The sequence below is a fragment of the Patella vulgata genome, chromosome 9 (genome assembly GCF_932274485.2).
Source record: "Patella vulgata chromosome 9, xgPatVulg1.2, whole genome shotgun sequence".
In the NCBI taxonomy this organism is placed as follows: domain Eukaryota; kingdom Metazoa; phylum Mollusca; class Gastropoda; family Patellidae; genus Patella; species Patella vulgata.
In genome coordinates this window covers 28050295-28069140 of record NC_065887.2, presented here as the reverse complement: position 1 = coordinate 28069140, position 18846 = coordinate 28050295, and the positions used below count along the sequence as shown (strand labels likewise).

Here is an 18846-nt window from a genome sequence, read left to right as displayed (position 1 = left end):
ACCTGGAGGTCTCGTGTTCCATCCCTGCGTCGGCCGTGAAAGTTCATCGGAATGTCAGTGGTGCAGGACAGAGGGTATAAAAAAAAAGGTATAGTCTTTCGGATGGTACGATAAACCACTCTCCCGTGTACATATTGGCATGCGCGTTTAAGATCCCCTGGCAGTTTGAATTCAATATAAAAGTAGGCAATATTATCTCACAGCACGTTGTATGCCCTATGCCAGTCTTCATTATCCAGGAACAGTATCTCGTCGTTCGGACGATACTAAAAACTGGCGTCCCGTTGTGGCTGCTGGAATTCGACTAAGAGTACGTAGAAACGCAGCTGACCGGGCACATCCCCCTGCCCCCAAATCTCCCTGCATGACGTAAGCCGACATTAATTTCCCGGTTGGTGCAGAAAAGTAGGACATTAAACTCCATTTAATTTCATTTCATTTCTAACTCGTACTAACAACTTGATCATTTCATATCGAAGCAGTACGCCCACCCGTGCAATCTTGTGTTCAATCATTCTTTTCCAAACTTTGATAAATGTTTCTTTCACACTGAAACTAATAACTAAATACAATACTTAATATAATTACAATAGTTGACCAGTTTGGTTCTGTCACAGGCGATATAAATGTAGTCCGTGAATAACTATTAATATGTTATGTGAATCTGGATATTTTAATGTCAAACGGTAAAGTAAGAAAGGGAGAGAAATGAAATGAAATGGGGTTTAACGTCCTACTGTTTTGCTCCGAACTGGGCTAATGAAGACGGGCATACGCCATACAGTGTGCTATGAGGGAAATTTTGCCCGGATAGCCGCACTATGGCCTACTCTTATATCGAATTCCAACTGTCAAGGGATCTTTTACTTGCAAGCCAATGTGTACACGGGACCTCGGTTTTTCGTCTCATCCGAATGACTAGACAGCTGCCCTTGTCAGGCCCTCCGTCATGCATCACTGACAAGGGGAAACCACGCCGGAAAATCTGGATGAACTTTCTCGGCAAATGCAGGGATGAACAACCGACCTCCAGGCTAGCGAGCCAGCGTCTTACCCACCGTGATCCCCAAGAAAGAGAGAGATATATATGGGATTTAACGTCCAATCGACACACACTAGGTCATTTCGGGACTAACATATGGCTTAATGTTATTTTAATAATTCGTTGGACAGGCAACCCTACTCCTTGTCATGTACACGCTGAAATTCGAAACCACGCCACTTGACTCAATGACAGACCTTGTTATTTCATGCGCACGCGTTAAACTACGAGACCCCCCCCCCCCCCACACACACACACACACACACACACAAACCCTGCGGTAAAGGAAGAAAACCTGGGCGACTGATAAACATAGCAAAATATTATGTCAGTAATATAATGATAATAATAATAATAATGAATTTATAGTCGATGGCGCTGGGCCGCACTGTCACGTTTGGTATTCAAGATTAAATATTAAGTGAGTCTTCAAGCATGATTTAAAGGACTCTGACGTAAACAAATTAAACAACAAACAAGAAACACACATAAGGTATGTTTATTTTGCGATCTAGGTTATATTTTAATATCTTGCTGGTGTATCTGTTTATTTTAAAGGAGTAAAGAATACCATATTGTAGTTGTTTGTAACTAGGTGCTTTAAACTGGTACTGGTGTATATATTGCTTTAACCTAGGCTGACACGAAACAGAATGACTCTCCACAATAGACATCTGAAAATACAAAATATGGTTTATATATTAAAACAAAACAAGCCGGCATAACCCTTCTGGAAATTTCATTAGGTTAAGAAAAAAAACCACCATACTCTGCTGTTTCAGAATCTTTGTGCTAACGCTTTTCCATTGTTTCGACATCTTGACCACTGTATTGGCCATTTTTAAATCTCCAATTAAACAGATTATTTTGACGTCCACCATGTCGCAACTATGAATTGTTCCTATATAGTTTCATTCAACATGGCAGACAGAGCGTCAACTTACAGAACACCATCAATAACAGCATCAGATGAGTGTATTCAAAGTAACCATGAAAGACAGATGGTAAACTAATAGATGCCTAAAACACCATCAAGTGTATAAATAGTTTACACCATGGTAGACGACCAAAACATCAAGTTTATGTGCAGTTTACGCCATGATAAAACATCAGAGGGTGCATGTAAGTTTACACAATGATAGACCACTAAGACATCAGAAGGTACATGTTCAGTTTACACCATGGTAGACAAATAAGACATTATAAGGTACATGTACAGTTCACACCATGGTAGACGATCAAACATCATAATTATGACAGAGTGCAAACTTACAGAACACCATCAAGTTATACCATCATAAGGTGAACGTATTCAATGTATCCATAACAAACAGAGGGTAAACTTAAAGAATACCCCCCCCCCCAGTGTTCATCATAGCCAACTTTAAACTAAACGCAAGGGAACGAGGAGTGGGGACAGAAAGTTGGTCGGTGTCCAATAACTTCTTATTGCTGGAGTCGTTTCTTTCTTATTTGTTTATATATAAATCATATGGATTGGTGATTATAAATATAATAGTAAATATTTACTTGCACAATAACCACCAACACATGGGTAACCACCACACGTCCTGTCTTCGACACATGGTACTATAAAAATATGTAATATATCATTATATATGAAAATATGAATATCATGAATATTGGAGTTGTATTCATCAAAAAGGGGAATAAGAACGAGTTATTTACATATGTCTAGAAACATTATCTTTAATATATATAAACAGTCCGGGTTTGTATAAATGACTCACTGTCTATAATATAAATCATATTTACCGAAACAAGCAAAGTCTGAACAAGTGCCAGCAGAACCCGCGATGGCGCAAACATCTCCCAAACCACAGATAACTATAATAAAGATACTTTTAAATATAGAACTGTGCTTTCATAAAACATTTAAGCATATACTGCTAAGCACAAGGTATATGCCAGTCGCATACAAATGCGAATGAACAATATTGATAATAGTAACAGGCGTGTTATGAATAACATAATATATCTATATGATACTTACATCTGCACGTATCATTCATACATATACTATGAGTATTACAGAAGTTATCTTCCCCACATGGTTGACCTTAAACAATAAAATTAGACAATACAATAAATATGCTTTAATTATAGCAACTTAAAGTTTCTCTCAGCAGGTCGACACTTATCTATTTCTTGAATACGGCTAATTTTCTTTCTGTAGTTATTGATAATAACAGTCCAGTAGTTACAGATATTAAATCGTTAGTGTATATCGGGTGGTCAAGAAAAACACGAGTACACATATTGACGTTTTGTTTATGTAACCCGAGGTCAGTGTGATGCGACTTCTCAGTAAGGGCAAAACTTGATTTTGTTAAACTCGTACCATGTTAACAATATTTTAGCGATGGACCTGCATTTCGCAGTCACTTTAAATAGTGTTTTCCTATCATAAACTGGTTATATGATTGTAGCTCAACTTTATATTGTGAAAGTAGATAATATTGTAAGACAACATACCTGTATCGCCACAGGAGATAGTAACGCCATTTTCCTCTGCATTACACACTTCATCTAAAATATGAAACATATATGAAACGCCATATTCACCTCAAATTTTAATAAAGAGGAGTCTTATAATGGGTTAAAGGACAGTGGGGGGTCAGTCATTATCACATATTGGAAAGAATTAATTAAACACGTTCCAAATATAATTTTAACACGGAGATCATTGCTACGATAGCTGAGTAATACAGGTTTCCTGAATCGGAAGTGACGAACGCCAAAGGAAAACATTGATGTCTTATCCAAGAGGACCTTATATCAACCCCAATTAAGAATGTTACTAACCGCAACGTCACTTCTTTATTTGATTTAGATGCTAGAGGCTATAATACATTTTATTAACAGGTTACGGTGTTAACTCTTCTTGGACATTTGCCATATAGGAAGTCCACCTTACTATTTGCTTCGTTTTGCCTTTTTATTATTATGAACTTGACTGTTATTACCCTTAGTACGTAATGTATTTGTATTCAACTTAATTATTTCAAGAAATGTATTGATAGGTTTTTGAATAAAATTGTCTTCCTCTAGAACACCTGATTTGATACATTATTCACAAGACAGGTAAAATGTTGTTGATAACACCTTTTGAGGTAGTGCACTCATAACATTATATAGGACATTTATTAAGCAGTTTCTGTAACTTGTTAACATATAAAAATATTTGTATACAGTTGTACGGCTAGGTATTATAATCACACAAGAGTCAATCAATGTCCATATCACACATCTAGGGTTATAATCCCATATTAATTAAGTGGTTTCCATCTATGTGTACATTACGATTAGAGGTTTATATTTCTGCATATGGTTTCATTATAAGATCAAAGGTCACTGTTCTCCTAATTTATGGTTTCATTGAATGTTTTGATTATACATAGTATATATATATTTCACTCCTTCTGTCTGTATCAGTTTCCAAGGAGCCAAACTTACGGCCGTGGGGAAGGAATTGAAGAGTAAGTGGGGTATTATCAACATACCCGACATAAAGATCACAGTGCCGGGACATGTTAGACTTGCCCTAAAAAGTAGGTCTGACATGGACCTAGCGCTGGCCCAGAACCTACTTGTCGGTATGACCGTGACGGTGTCCGAACCGATCACCTTGTCTGTTGATAAGGTGATTGTTCATGGGATACCGGCCGAATATACCGGGGAGGAAATTCTGGAAGATCTTACAGAGAGGGGGTACCATGCTACCGAGGTATATCGGTGTAATGTGGCCCAGGGGAAGGATCAGGGAAGCGTCGCCCTATCCTTCAAGAAAGGTACCGCACCTGAGGCCCTTAAAATCGTGTACCTCAATCGCCGTACCCACCCCTATGTTCAGAGGGTGAGGCAGTGCGCCAACTGCCAGAAACTAGGACATACGGTAAAGTACCGTGGGGAAGGAATTGAAGAGTAAGTGGGGTATTATCAACATACCCGACATAAAGATCACAGTGCCGGGACATGTTAGACTTGCCCTAAAAAGTAGGTCTGACATGGACCTAGCGCTGGCCCAGAACCTACTTCTCGGTATGACCGTGACGGTGTCCGAACCGATCACCTTGTCTGTTGATAAGGTGATTGTTCATGGGATACCGGCCGAATATACCGGGGAGGAAATTCTGGAAGATCTTACAGAGAGGGGGTACCATGCTACCGAGGTATATCGGTTTAATGTGGCCCAGGGGAAGGATCAGGGAAGCGTCGCCCTATCCTTCAAGAAAGGTACCGCACCTGAGGTCCTTAAAATCGTGTACCTCAACCGCCGTACCCACCCCTATGTTCAGAGGGTGAGGCAGTGCGCCAACTGCCAGAAACTAGGACATACGGTAAAGTACTGTAAGGGAAAAAACATATGCGCCCAATGCGGAGGAGAACACGCGGTGGCTGAGTGTAGGGTGGGTAGCAAAATTAACTGCTCAAACTGCAAGGGCAGCCACGCAGCCAACTCCCCGCAATGCCCAAGAATACAAGCGACCAAAGCAGCGCTACGTCTGCAAAGCAAAGATAAACTTACCTTTAGGGAGGCAACCCAGCAAGTAAAGAACAAGGAGAGAGAAGCAAAAGTAGTCAGAGAACCGGTGGTGGAACCAAAACAAGCTCCAGCACCGACTCTCTCGACGTCCGATGCAACCCCCACCCCTAAAGGTAAAGACAAGAAGAAAGAGAAGAAAACATCTACCAAACCTGTAGAGGTCAAACAGAAGACAAATCCATCCAAGAAGAAAGAAGAGGAACCGAAAACGAAGATTCATGAAGAACACTTCATTCCTAAATTTAAAACGGAAAGTGGCTTCATGAACTTTATGATCGAGTTCCTCAGGGTGGCCGTGTCCAATGAGGACCAAACTACCAAGATGGAAAGCCTACTCGGCAAAATAAAGACACACATGGTCAACGCCGATGTCCTGTGTGTCATGATTAATTCAATCAACACGGTAAAAAAAGATCAAGAGAAGAAGACGACGAAGAAGAAACCACAAAAGGCGATCAAACGGCAAACCTCGCACTCCGTAGAAGGATATCGTCACTACAGCACTGGCGATATGCCCAGTTGCTTGCCGGTTTTAACACCAAAGACGAACACTAATGAGGTACCTCCTATGGAATGTGAAACGCCAATTGACCAATAAATGGACAAGACAGAGAGGCATCCATCCGGACAGTCAACATGGCGGGCCAGGTAAAAGTTTTACAACTAAACGTTAATGGACTGGTTCCCAGATGTGCTGAGCTGAGAAAATACATCACCCGCAACCCGAAAGATGTAATATGCCTCCAAGAAACCAAGCTACTACCAACTAAGAACGACATCTACTTGCCCGGATACACTTGTCAGAGAAGGGACAGACCGGGCAGCACGACACGTGGCGGCGGTCTTGCCATCTACGTCAGTGATAACTTAAATTATATTTCTGTTTCGCTTGACGTAGAGGACCCTCTAGAAGCAATGGGCATAGCCATCACATTGAGCAATAATACAAAATTGACAATAGTGAATGTCTATGTACCCCCAGATGTCACGAGAAAACCAGTTGACTTCCAGTCACTTCTCGACCAGCTTCCTCGGGGCGAATTTGTGTTTTGCGGGGATTTCAACGCAAAACACGTCCTGTGGGGGTCACCGAGGAATGGATGTCGGGGGATTAGCCTATGCTCAATAATAGAAGAGAACGACCTATGCGTACTGAACGACGAGAGCCCTACTTTTGTTGGAGGAAATGCCCCACCTTCACACCTGGATCTCACGCTCTGTACGCTTGGTATGGCAAACCGCTGCGACTGGCAAGTACACGAAGATGAAACACTTGGCAGCGACCATCGACTGATAGAACTATGCATCCAATGTGAAACAACCAGGGAAGTCTATAACGGGAAACCCAATTGGAAAATAAAAGAGGCTGATTGAGCTAACTTCCGTGTAGGCTGCCTTGCCAACATCGACGTGTACGCAGCCGCAGACGACTCAATTCCCAAGACTTCTGGAGGGCAATCAAGGATTAGAAAACCTTGGTGGTCACCAGATTGTCAGAAGGCGGTTAACGAAAGAAAGAAGGCACTACGCCTACGGAAACGCCACTACAATGAAGTCAATCACCAAAACTACCTGAAGTTGAAATACGCCGCAAGAGACACCATCCGGAAGGCACAGAGCGAACACTGGATGACATTCTGTAATGCGTTGAATCAAAACACGCAAACAGGTGCCGTCTGGAAGAAGCTGAACGCCATGAACGGGAAGCGCAGATCATTCAACATACCAAACCTAAAGAATGGAGATGAGTACGTTACCAACGGCAATGGAAAGGCAGATCTACTTGCAAAAGCTTTCGCTGACGCAACCAGGGACGAAAACCAATCACCAGAGTTCCCGAAGAGAAAGGAAATATTTTACTCACAGCACCCTTCATTAGAAATTGAACCTAATCAATCTACCCTTCTCTGAGGAGGAGTTAAATAAGGCTCTTTTCCTCAAGAAGGATAGTGCGGCTGGTGAGGACAAAGTAAAGTATTCGATGCTCAAACATCTGCCTAGAAATGCCAAAAGGATACTACTAAACGTCTTCAACACATCCTGGCTGGCAGGAGAGGTACCCAAAGAATGGCGGAAAGCCAACGTCATCCCTCTCCCAAAACCAGGTAAAGAGAGAACAAAGGCAGAGTCCTATCGACCAGTAAGCTTGACATCCACACTGTGCAAAACCTTGGAAACAATGGTTAACATACGACTACAGTTCTATCTGGAGAGCAACCGACTGATCGACGAAAATCAAAGCGGGTTCAGGAAAGGGCGTTCAACAACGGACCACTTGGTGAGACTACAGCAAGTCATGTCGCAGGCACTCCTCTCTGGGAACCTGTTATGTGTCGTGTTCGTAGATTTAACTAAGGCTTTCGATTTAGTCTGGCTAGACGGGCTGCTCTTCAAGTTAGGACGTATTGGTATAACGGGCATAATGTTTCGGTGGATTAAAAGCTTTCTGAGCGATAGAAGGATACAGGTGAATGTAGGCAGATTCCTGAGTGCCGAGCAAACATTAGAAAATGGCACGCCTCAGGGGTCGGTTATCAGTCCCACTCTCTTCAATATCATGATCAACGACATACAGAAATCTTCCTACCTCGACGCCAAAACTGAGTTAGCTAAATTTGCTGATGACAGTACGATATGGAGGAAAGGGAGGAACTTCTGTGAACTACAAAAGAACATGCAGAAGGCCTTGGACAAATTCATGGCATGGGCAAACGATTGGGGATTCAAAGTCTCGGAGAGGGATAAAGGGATAGAGGGATACACAGAATGACTCTGTGTATGAACGGGAAAACCATCGAGTTTAAAGACCAAACCAAGTTCCTTGGCGTAATCTTTGACCGAAGGCTGACCTGGAAACCGCACATCCACGAGACTGTAGATAGATGCACCAAAATCCTAAACTTAATGAGGAAAATAACGGGCAGCACATGGGGTGCCAATAGAGTTACATTAATGATGGTGTATCGTGCTCTAATACGCTCTGTATTAGACTACGGCTCTTTGGCCTTCATGAACTGTGCGCCAAAACTCTTAAGTAAGCTTGACACCATCCAATACAAAGCTCTGTGTATTGCGACCGGCGTAGGGCTTGGGACTAGGAGAGAGGCATTACTACAGGAAGCCGGGGAGTTGCCCCTATCCCTAAGAAGAAAAGAACTAGCGACAAGGTATTATTGGGCCAAGATCTCGCAACTGGGCGAAAGATCCCTACTTTTGTCAGTCTACAAAAAACAAGATATGTAAGAGATCCTAAAAAGAAAAGCCTCGGCCAGGGTATCAGAGAAACAATCAAGGAACTGCAACTCGGGGAGCTCGTGATAAATGAACACGACCCTCCAGCGATCGCCCCTTGGACGCTCCCTATACCGCCGGTTAATCTAGATCTACTACAGAAAACTGAGAAGAAAAACAACCCCACTGCTGTACGTGCTTTCTCTCTAGAACACCTGGAAGACAACTGGCCGTCTGATGACTGGGACCATGTGTACACGGATGGCTCACGCAATCCTGAAAGGGGCACCAGCTCGTTTGGAATATACCTGCCAAACGGGAAACAGGGAATAAGCAGGAAACTGCCCAATAACTGTTCGGTGTACACTGCAGAGCTTGTGGCCATTCGTGACGCTATATCATGGATTTCCCATCAACAGACTAGTAAGTTCGTCATTCCAAGCGACTCTCTGAGCAGACTGATTTCAATCCAAAATGACAACTCGGACTCAAGACCAGAAGTCATTTTGGAAATCAGGCAGCTGTACCAGAGATATGTAAGATATGTAAGAGATCCTAGAAAGAAAAGCTTCGGCCAGGGTATCAGGGAAACAATCAAGGAACTGCAACTGGGGGAGCTCGTGATAAATGAACACGACCCTCCAGCGATCGCCCCTTGGACGCTCCCTATACCGCCGGTTAATCTAGATCTACTACAGAAAACTGAGAAGAAAAACAACCCCACTGCTGCACGTGCTTTCTCTCTAGAACACCTGGAAGACAACTGGCCGTCTGATGACTGAGACCATGTGTACACGGATGGCTCACGCAATCCTGAAAGGGGCACCAGCTCGTTTGGAATATACCTGCCAAACGGGAAACAGGGAATAAGCAGGAAACTGCCCAATAACTGTTCGGTGTACACTGCAGAGATTGTGGCCATTCGTGACGCTATATCATGGATTTCCCATCAACAGACTAGTAAGTTCGTCATTCCAAGCGACTCTCTGAGCAGACTGATTTCAATCCAAAATGACAACTCGGACTCAAGACCAGAAGTCATTTTGGAAATCAGGCAGCTGTACCAGAGGGTTATAGAGAAGGGAAGCTAAGTAGAAATCGTGTGGATTCCATCACATGTCAACATTAGAGGAAATGAGGAGGCAGATCGACTCGCTAATGAAGGTCTCAAGGACACAGCACCACTCCGCACCATAGACTACAGCACCACGGAAATCTACAGTATGGTCAAAAGACAGGTCAATTCAATCTGGGAATTAAATCTCGTTGAACTTGACACATACAGATTCCGGCTGGATGACAAGATCTACACAAAGACAACACTCAATCACCCTAGAAGAGATATTTGTAGACTTACATCACAGCTAAGGGTGAAAGAGCGGCTGCGAGACTACAAACACCAAGTCATCATCTGTGAGTGCGGAGAAGAATGTACCACCAACCATGTCCTGGTAGACTGCTAGGTATACGAGGAGGAGAGGAGGGAACTAGTGAGAACAATGGAGACCAACAACATACCATTCAACACTAAGAACCTACTCTTCCCGAGACCAGATCTGAAACTGCAAATTTTCGAACAAATCCACGCCCTAATGGACACAGTTGGACTAAGTAGAATAGTGAAGTAAGAGGGGGTCACGGTTAGACGGGCCCGGCATCTAAACACTGAACTACATAAGGGATTTATACCAAACTGGCAGGATAGTGGAGTAAGGGGGAGTCACGATCAGACGGACTCGGCATCTAAACACTATTCCACCAAAAACAGACACCAAACCTACAGAGTGGGATAGCGGAGTAAGGGGAGGTCACGATAAGACGGGCCTGGCACCTAAACACAAACCCCACAAAGATGACATCTACCAAACTAGCAGGATAGTGGAGTAAGGGGGAGTTACGGTCAGACGAATTCGGCACCTAAACACTATTCCGCAAATAAAACTGATACCAAACCCAGAGAGTGGGATAGTGGAGTAAGGGGAGGCCACGATAAGACGGGCCTGGCACCTAAACACTAAAACGATGACATCTACCAATCCAGAAGCAGACGAGATCATCTACCAAACGATATGTTTTATATTAAATAAAGGGAAGAACTTCCCACTAAACCAAATCCATGGCCTAAGGCCAAATGGAAAGATTGCAAAATCATATTCTAAAAAAACAGGAATCAGCTTCGGCTCTCCTATGTCTTGTCTGCGATATCACTTATGTGGAAGCAGACGTTAAACACCAAGAACGAACGAACGTCTGTATCAGTATTGTGCTTGATAACGACAAGAGAATCATTGTTGAAACGTAGCTTTAATTAAATATAGTAATTGTTATCCATAGAACTGTTGTGTTTATTTTAATGTGTTCAATTACTAAATGCCATTCAAACAGTATAAAATGTTGTACTTACTGAACTTACTGAAGGATACACAAGTATCATCAATACAGTGCGCGCCAACAGTTGTATTACAGGCTTTACCACCACAATTGGTAACTGACAAATACAACAACATTTCTGTTTGTAAGATTGATAACTTAGTTATCGATTTCAATATGGATATTTTCGTTGAGAAAAGGTTATTTGTGATTGATTCATTTACCTATTAATTGACCAATATGTGCCATTAATTGTTAAAACAATCCAAAGATAGGATGGAATTTTCAATTTGTATGGAAAATTACAACATTTAACACAGTTCTGTGAATCATGAATAACTGGTTATGGATTTATTGGTTATTAATGTAGCTGATAGAAAACTCTGTATCGTACCATTGGTGGTACATTTTAATTGGAAACAATTTCCGCCTCTAGCTTCACACTCTGTCACGTTACAGAGTATCGCTGTAAAAAAAAATATTAATGTTAATATAAACACTTATTGTTAGATAATGTGACATTCTCCCCGTCTTCAGAACTGATTACGCCATCCAAAATGTGTCAGATTTCTTGTATATGTTAATAGCAGCACCTGGCCATGTGATTCACCAGCAGGTACAGTGATTATTCCAGAGATAAAATAATCACAACAAATTTAATATTTCCCTCCACCGAAATAAGTTTGAATCAATAGATAGGTCCAGATACCAATTACCCTGTCATTGCATTAATTGAAATTTTGTATTTCCAATACTACAAATAGCAACTTAGTTTTATGCACGTCCACAACTTCCATGTAAATAATAATTTGATTTTTTCTCTCACCCTCTTTAACTGGTATTGTTCCTTCAGAATCTGAAATAAAGACAAAATCGATGAGAACATGGCATCCATGAATAATATTATAGTTAAAATGTAAATATGATATTTTTCCTGTTAACATTTATCATTAGATTACGTAAAGTTTACGTCATTTTGGTTAGCTTCCAACAATGGTAAAATTTTACTGTTAAATTTACGTTACTTGTATGTCAGAATGGTTATGGTTACGTTTACGTCAGAAAATGACGTACATGTTTTGACAGTTTTCTAACCATTTTTTTTTTCGCTTTGAAAACTTGTGGATTAAATAACCATACCAGTGTGTGTACATTTTAACAATAAATAGTTGGAATACACACATAATAATGATGGGATTGATTGTTAGAGCATACTTACATTGTCCCCTGATTATAAAGTATTTACATTAATATAAAGATTTAATTGAGATGTAATGGGTGAATTCTTATGTCAATCTGCTGTCAAAAAATCTGAATCTTGACTCCTTTTTGGTTTAGTTTGTTCATAAATGAGCTTCTTGGGTGGTCAGTCAACGCTGGCTAAATTATTATGGTCATAAAGAATGTACCTAACTTACCGTCACAGTTTTTTCCAAAATACCCTGTAACACAATTACAGCTGTAACCGTTACCAACTGGTGAACAAGTACCATTATTTTTACAGGGATTAGGCAAACACCCATTCACTAGAATGCACAAATAATATAAACAACGTGGCTGGTTTCTCTACAGAAGTGTTCACCCACTCAAGTCGATCTCGCTTTCCACTATTCCACTTAATAATAATAATAATAATAATAATAATATCTTTATTCGTACTTAATTGTACACTTTCAAAGGGAAAAAATAACAATGAAAAATTACATATGTACAATAGTTCATTAGGTATTTACAGTTAAAACTAGACAACCTTCTTATGAAATACACAAATGATCAATGATTTCTTCAATGCTAGGGTCTTGTTTTGAGTCTCTAAATAAAATAAAGTCTCTTATTCTATTAGCTGCCAATACATCATTTACACTATTATGTTCAGTGTCACATTTATTAATCGTATTTAGTATATCATTTACATTCATGTCGCTAATATTATATTTATTAACATTATATTTGTAACATATATAGTTAATATTATAACACATAGTGGGTTTACTTCCATGCAGAGCATGCAGAGCACAGATGTGCGTACATTCATTTTTACTTTTTAATATACTACTGTCAAATTTCATACATCGTTTTTGAAGCTGAGAGAGAGAGAGAAATGGGTTTTAACGTCCACTCGACACAAACTAGGTCATTTCGGGACTAACATATGGTTTTAATGTTATTTCAATAATTCGCTTGCGCGTAGGGGTCTTTAGCAGTGGGAGGAAACCGGAGGACCCGGAGAAAACCCACGAGGTTGGACAGGCGACCCTACTCCTTGTCACGTACAACCGGGGATTCGAAACCACGCCAGTCGACTCAATGACAGACTTTATGATACAGCGCGCGCACGCTAACCATTCAACCATCCAACCCCTCTTTTGAAGCTGGGCTTATATTGTAAAATCATTGCAAATTAAATGTAGTAAGGCATTATGGGTGCGATTTGGTAAATTGAGTAGCCTCCTGACACTCTTACGCCAAGCACAATAAAATCTCCCTATGGACTTGTGCGTCATGTCCCATAAAGGACATTTATATAAAACCATTCAGTATGTCTTAAACAAATCATACTTGATAGAGCTCTGAACAAAATGAAAATTCTTGAGAGTTACATTTACTTTAGTTAAAAAATGTCTAACACATTTATCAATAAAATTATCTTTTAATTTACAACATAGAACATTACCTAGATGAGGTTCAGTGTTAATATTCTGCAACTTTTGACCATCGATATAAATATCTTTACAAGTGAAAGATTTGCCTTTTGAAGGAAACATAAGTAATTTACTCTTATCGGGGTTAAATTTTAAACTGTATTCTTTAGAGTAGTCATTTGCTATGGATAGCAGCATAATCACAGACTGTCTACTTGGAGCTACAAAAGTGACATCGTCAGCATACGCAATAGCTCCAACATATACATTGCCGATAGAACAACCGAATTTGCTATTTTTGCATCGAATGAGCAATTCGTCTAAATAAACAGTAAATAGTATAGGTGATAAAACGCCTCCTTGTTTTACTCCATTAGTTACATTAAAAGATTTAGTTGTATAATTACCCCACCTTATTCGAATTTCTTGGTTAACATACATGCGAAGAAGAAATCTAATAGTGAGGGAGCACAAACCCCTCGATTTCAACAATCTAAACAGCTTGATATAACTGACACGATCAAAAGCCTTACTAGCGTCCATTAGGCACACATAAATGTCTGAGTTATTTTCATTATAATACCGGATTGTCCCATCTGTTATAAAAGAACAGTGACTTGTGGAGTTACCTGGTTTAAAACCATACTGCAGATCTTAACTAAGGAAAACATCTTGATGACGGATCAGTAAGATCCAGTCAAATAATTTACTGATAATGCTTAAGCAATTCCACGATAGTTTTCAGAATCATTTAGTGATCGTTTCCTGTTTTTGGGAATAGATATAATTGTAGACAATACAAAGTTTTCGGGTGTATAACCATGATATATCAAGAAAGTTAGCATAAGTGATAGGTGAACAAAATATAGATTACTACCATTCTTCAAATGATCAGTTGATTGGTCTATATTTTATTTTTGGAGTAATACTATTTTGATTATTGATACATTATTAAGAAGTAGTCTTTGAAACCATAATGATAAACCCCATTTTATCTTATTACGGCTCTCTCTCTCTCTCTCTCTCTCTCTCTCTCTCAGGAAATTATTGATATGATATGCCAGTGATTCTCAACCAGTGTGCCGTGACACACAGGTGTGCCGCGAGATCTCCCTAAGTGTGAACTGAAAATTTATTACTGTCCACTAATAAGTTCGTAGCTGTGTTTTTCTTTATTTAGTTTGAGGTAATTCTTTGTGTTTACTAATCTCTGTCTACTGTTGCATGCTGTCTAACTTACCATGTTTTTATTTTGCAAAATTTAAATATTTCTCATACATATTTAGCCAGATGTAACGCATTTTGTTCATGTGTTCCAGGGCGTGCCGTTGTCAAAAAAGGTTGAGAACCACTGCGATATGCAATGTATCTTACCGTCACAGTTTTTTCCTAACTACCCAGAACAAATACAGCTGTAACCGTTACCCACTGGTGCCATCATTTTTACATGGGTTAAGATCGCAAACTGATACTAGAATTGATAATATTAACTACAGTAACAACTATGACAGTTTTTCTTTAAAATTATTACAGACTAGAAGAATGCCCGGCTTCGCTCGGGGGTCATAACTCCGAAACCGGAAGTGGTAGGCTAACGCCACCTGGCCTATGTTACTCCCCGGTCCGAGCTACCTCTATACCCCAAATTTCAGACTCGGGGCAGACCTAGTGTAGCCGCCAACCCCGAACAGACAGACAGTCACAAATATTAGTATAGATATACATTAATTACTTGGTAAATGTTATAAATCAAATGGGTTTAACGTTTTACTGTTCTGCTCCGACTGGGATAATGAAGACAGGGTAAACGTTTTAGAGGATTGACACAAAATTTTCAACTTTTAAAAAGTGAAACATAACATGTGACCGTAAATATGCGCCCTAGTAGGAATATTTGTTTACCATGATGAAGATCATTTTGAAATCAGTTAAAACAATATAATCTTTGCACCCACTGAAAAATATAGTGGCCTTAATCCAAGTAGAGAAATGAACTGAGTGGTGTGAGGGGAAGTGAATCAAACATTCGTTTTTCTTGTAATGTCTCATATTCTTTACTGCGATGGGGTCCCAAGGACACCAGTTTGTCCGAAGACCCAGAGCTACCCAGTCCGCCTGAACAAATAATGAACCTCTCTTATGGTTGATTATGTTTAATTTGATAAAGCATAGTATACATTATATTATACAGTTTGACAGTCCACCTTTATAGTGTAATAGAAAATAACAAATCCTTGAAAACAAAAAATAACAAATATTTAAAAATACTAAAACCTCACTTTTACAGCACGATTCACACAGATGAGCCTCTTTTACCTCTGAGCAACTGATGCATCTTGGATTTCGCATCCCTCTATCTTTTGACCAAGGCCACACGCTCCTTTGTCCAGAAACAGTCACAACAGAGGTCAAGACCAATGCAATCCGCAAAATAACACGCATGATTATAATACTATATATAATACGATACTATACTATTGCACAAGAGTACGTGAAATAATTACACTGAACACGGGAGTATATCGTTTGTTTTATACACAAATATCTGATCACACTTTTGTTTTTTTATCACAAATACCTGAGCAAAAATTATATGCATCAATTGTGTTTGGAAATAAAATCAGTAACTTTTATTTGGTCGTAAATTTTAGATCTAACGGTTTTAGCAATCAACTTCTTGTCGACATGTTGGCTTTATTTTATTCCCGGAAATAATAATTTATATTTGTTCTGTTTGTGTTTCCTCCTTGATCGTGATTGGTTATTCAAGATAAACGTGGAGGGATCGTCATTGTCCATGCACGAGGCAAGGTATATCCGGGTTAATGAATTTATGAAGGTCACTAAAATAATAGAAAAAGAATTCAGTCGAATGTTATATAAATTAAAACAATACATAAAGCACGACTAGTTATGAATGTTCACCAACCGCCATGGTATGAGATTTGTATATTCTCTCAAACTTCCATCACCAAGAATTTTGTGATTGGCAATTTTGTGAATATACTTGCCCACCCCCCCCAAAAAAAAAAAATTACATAGTAGACCCTAACTCCTATTTATTTACAACAATTATTAGGATTAGTTAAGATTCTATCTGTATAAAACAATGTACAAATTAAAACACAAACACTTATGTTTACTTTTTGAAATCCATTTATAATACACAAAATGTACAAAATACTTTAAATATCTATACAACTTTCTTGTAAATGTCAATGTGTATATGTATATAGTATTGTAGTTAACAAGGTGATTGTCAAATATGCATCCTCATAAACTAAAGTTATGTGATCAAGTTTTGTTTCTTTTGGATTTTCCGGGATGTTTTAGTTTAACGCCGTAATATATGCCAAACCAGTGTTTACAGAGTGTTTGACCCTCCCATACTCCCCCTATCGCGCTACATCGGGCCTCCGGCGTCACAGATTGTCAACATTTTATATAATTTCATTTGCGCCCCCACCTCCCAATATATATTTCACGGCTACGCCTCTGAACGCGTGTGAGTTGTATCATAAAGCCTAAATAAATGTATATGTACAAATTATGCATCTGCCAATTAGTTTACAAGATCGAGAATGTTATCATTAAGTAAATTGTGTTTTAGGATTCTTTAAAATCCTTTTCGAATATTTTGTTTACATCTATTTCAGATTTGTACACTTTTGATGGAAATATTTCTTCATGGTCAAATACTATTATGTAGTATTAGTACTCCACATAGGCTAAATTACATATTCGAAAGAGAATCATAGTTTAAGTATAAGATACTGGATAAGTTCAAACTGTTTTGCCATGGGTCCAGCAAGGAAACGGCGTCTTAAACCGAGTACTCGCTGACGTGCTCGTTGAAGACGTTAAGGCGTAAAAGCCGCTACCTGAACAAAATTCTCTCATAGTTAACTAACTGCATGCCATAGGGTATACCCATCTTCATTAGCCCGGTTGGTGAAAAAACTAGAACTGTAACCCCGTTACATTTAAATTCTCCCATCTTGCATATACCGTTTTGTGAATTAATTCCATGGCTTGCATCGATATATTTCATTATGGTCTACGGCGCACAAGTGTTAAAAATACCCATCCCACACCTATCTCAGAATTAAATGCTTACACATTTTATTGACAAAAATGGTATATTCAGGATTTGAAATATATTATTTATTTGTAACAGTCATTAATGATGGGCGGATCAACGATTTTCAGATAATAAGAAAAGTGGAATGGAGCGCTGTAGATGGTATATATTACGAACACTTAAAAAACAAAGAATGCAAATTCAATGTCCAATATATATATATATATATATATATATATATATATATATATATATTATGGACAGGTTGATTTAACTGAATTATTTACTTTTAAAGGCGTAATATATATACACTCTTCAAAAAAAGTAGGGGATATTCAGAAACAATACAAAACTGCGGAAATGCACTACACATGAGCATAAACAGTTCATATGGGCGGCTTATCTGACGACCCCATTTCACTCGCTAAGAGATACACCGTCAAACGTGAAAATGGACGTTTTTGATTTTTGTCTTAATAATGAGTAATTGCTCCACCAATCCTCAGCAATTCGTCGTGGCATGCTCCTAATCAATCGTCCAATTACGATTTGGGACAGTGCCACGGCCAATTCTTGCAGTGTTGTCGGTGGACGTTGACGTCGACGAACGCGTCTCCCGATCAAATTAAACGTAACACACTAAAGCAAAGATACGCCAAACAGTAATTCGTATGCAAGAACCGATAGGAAAGCAAACATGGATAGATAAACCAGCACCCGGCAGTTTTCATCAACCCTGCCTTGAAGTGTCAAATTTGACAATGAACCCCTCCCACGTCTATGACGCTATTGCGCGTCGCATGTGCAGCACAGTGGTTCTGTTGGGGCGATAAGTTCTTCATCTGTGAACATACTCTCAAAGCATGTCAAGTGTCCATGATTATTTATCATATCACAATCTGCATAGGTATTG

General features: G+C 39.4%; 1 protein-coding gene and 1 long non-coding RNA gene across 2 annotated transcripts in view; both read right to left on the bottom strand.

Annotated features, from left to right (window-relative positions):
- LOC126807690 (megakaryocyte-associated tyrosine-protein kinase) overlaps positions 1 to 18846 on the bottom strand; it is a 76663-nt gene that overhangs the window by 37067 nt on the left and 20750 nt on the right. The window lies entirely within an intron of this gene.
- LOC126831516 (uncharacterized) lies at positions 1528 to 16367 on the bottom strand. Its single transcript, XR_007684188.2, has 10 exons — positions 16132 to 16367; positions 12629 to 12736; positions 12037 to 12066; positions 11605 to 11676; positions 11245 to 11328; positions 3539 to 3592; positions 3057 to 3122; positions 2819 to 2890; positions 2573 to 2632; positions 1528 to 1716 (listed from the first exon to the last, which is right to left on the bottom strand). It is a non-coding gene; the product is annotated as an uncharacterized LOC126831516 (long non-coding RNA).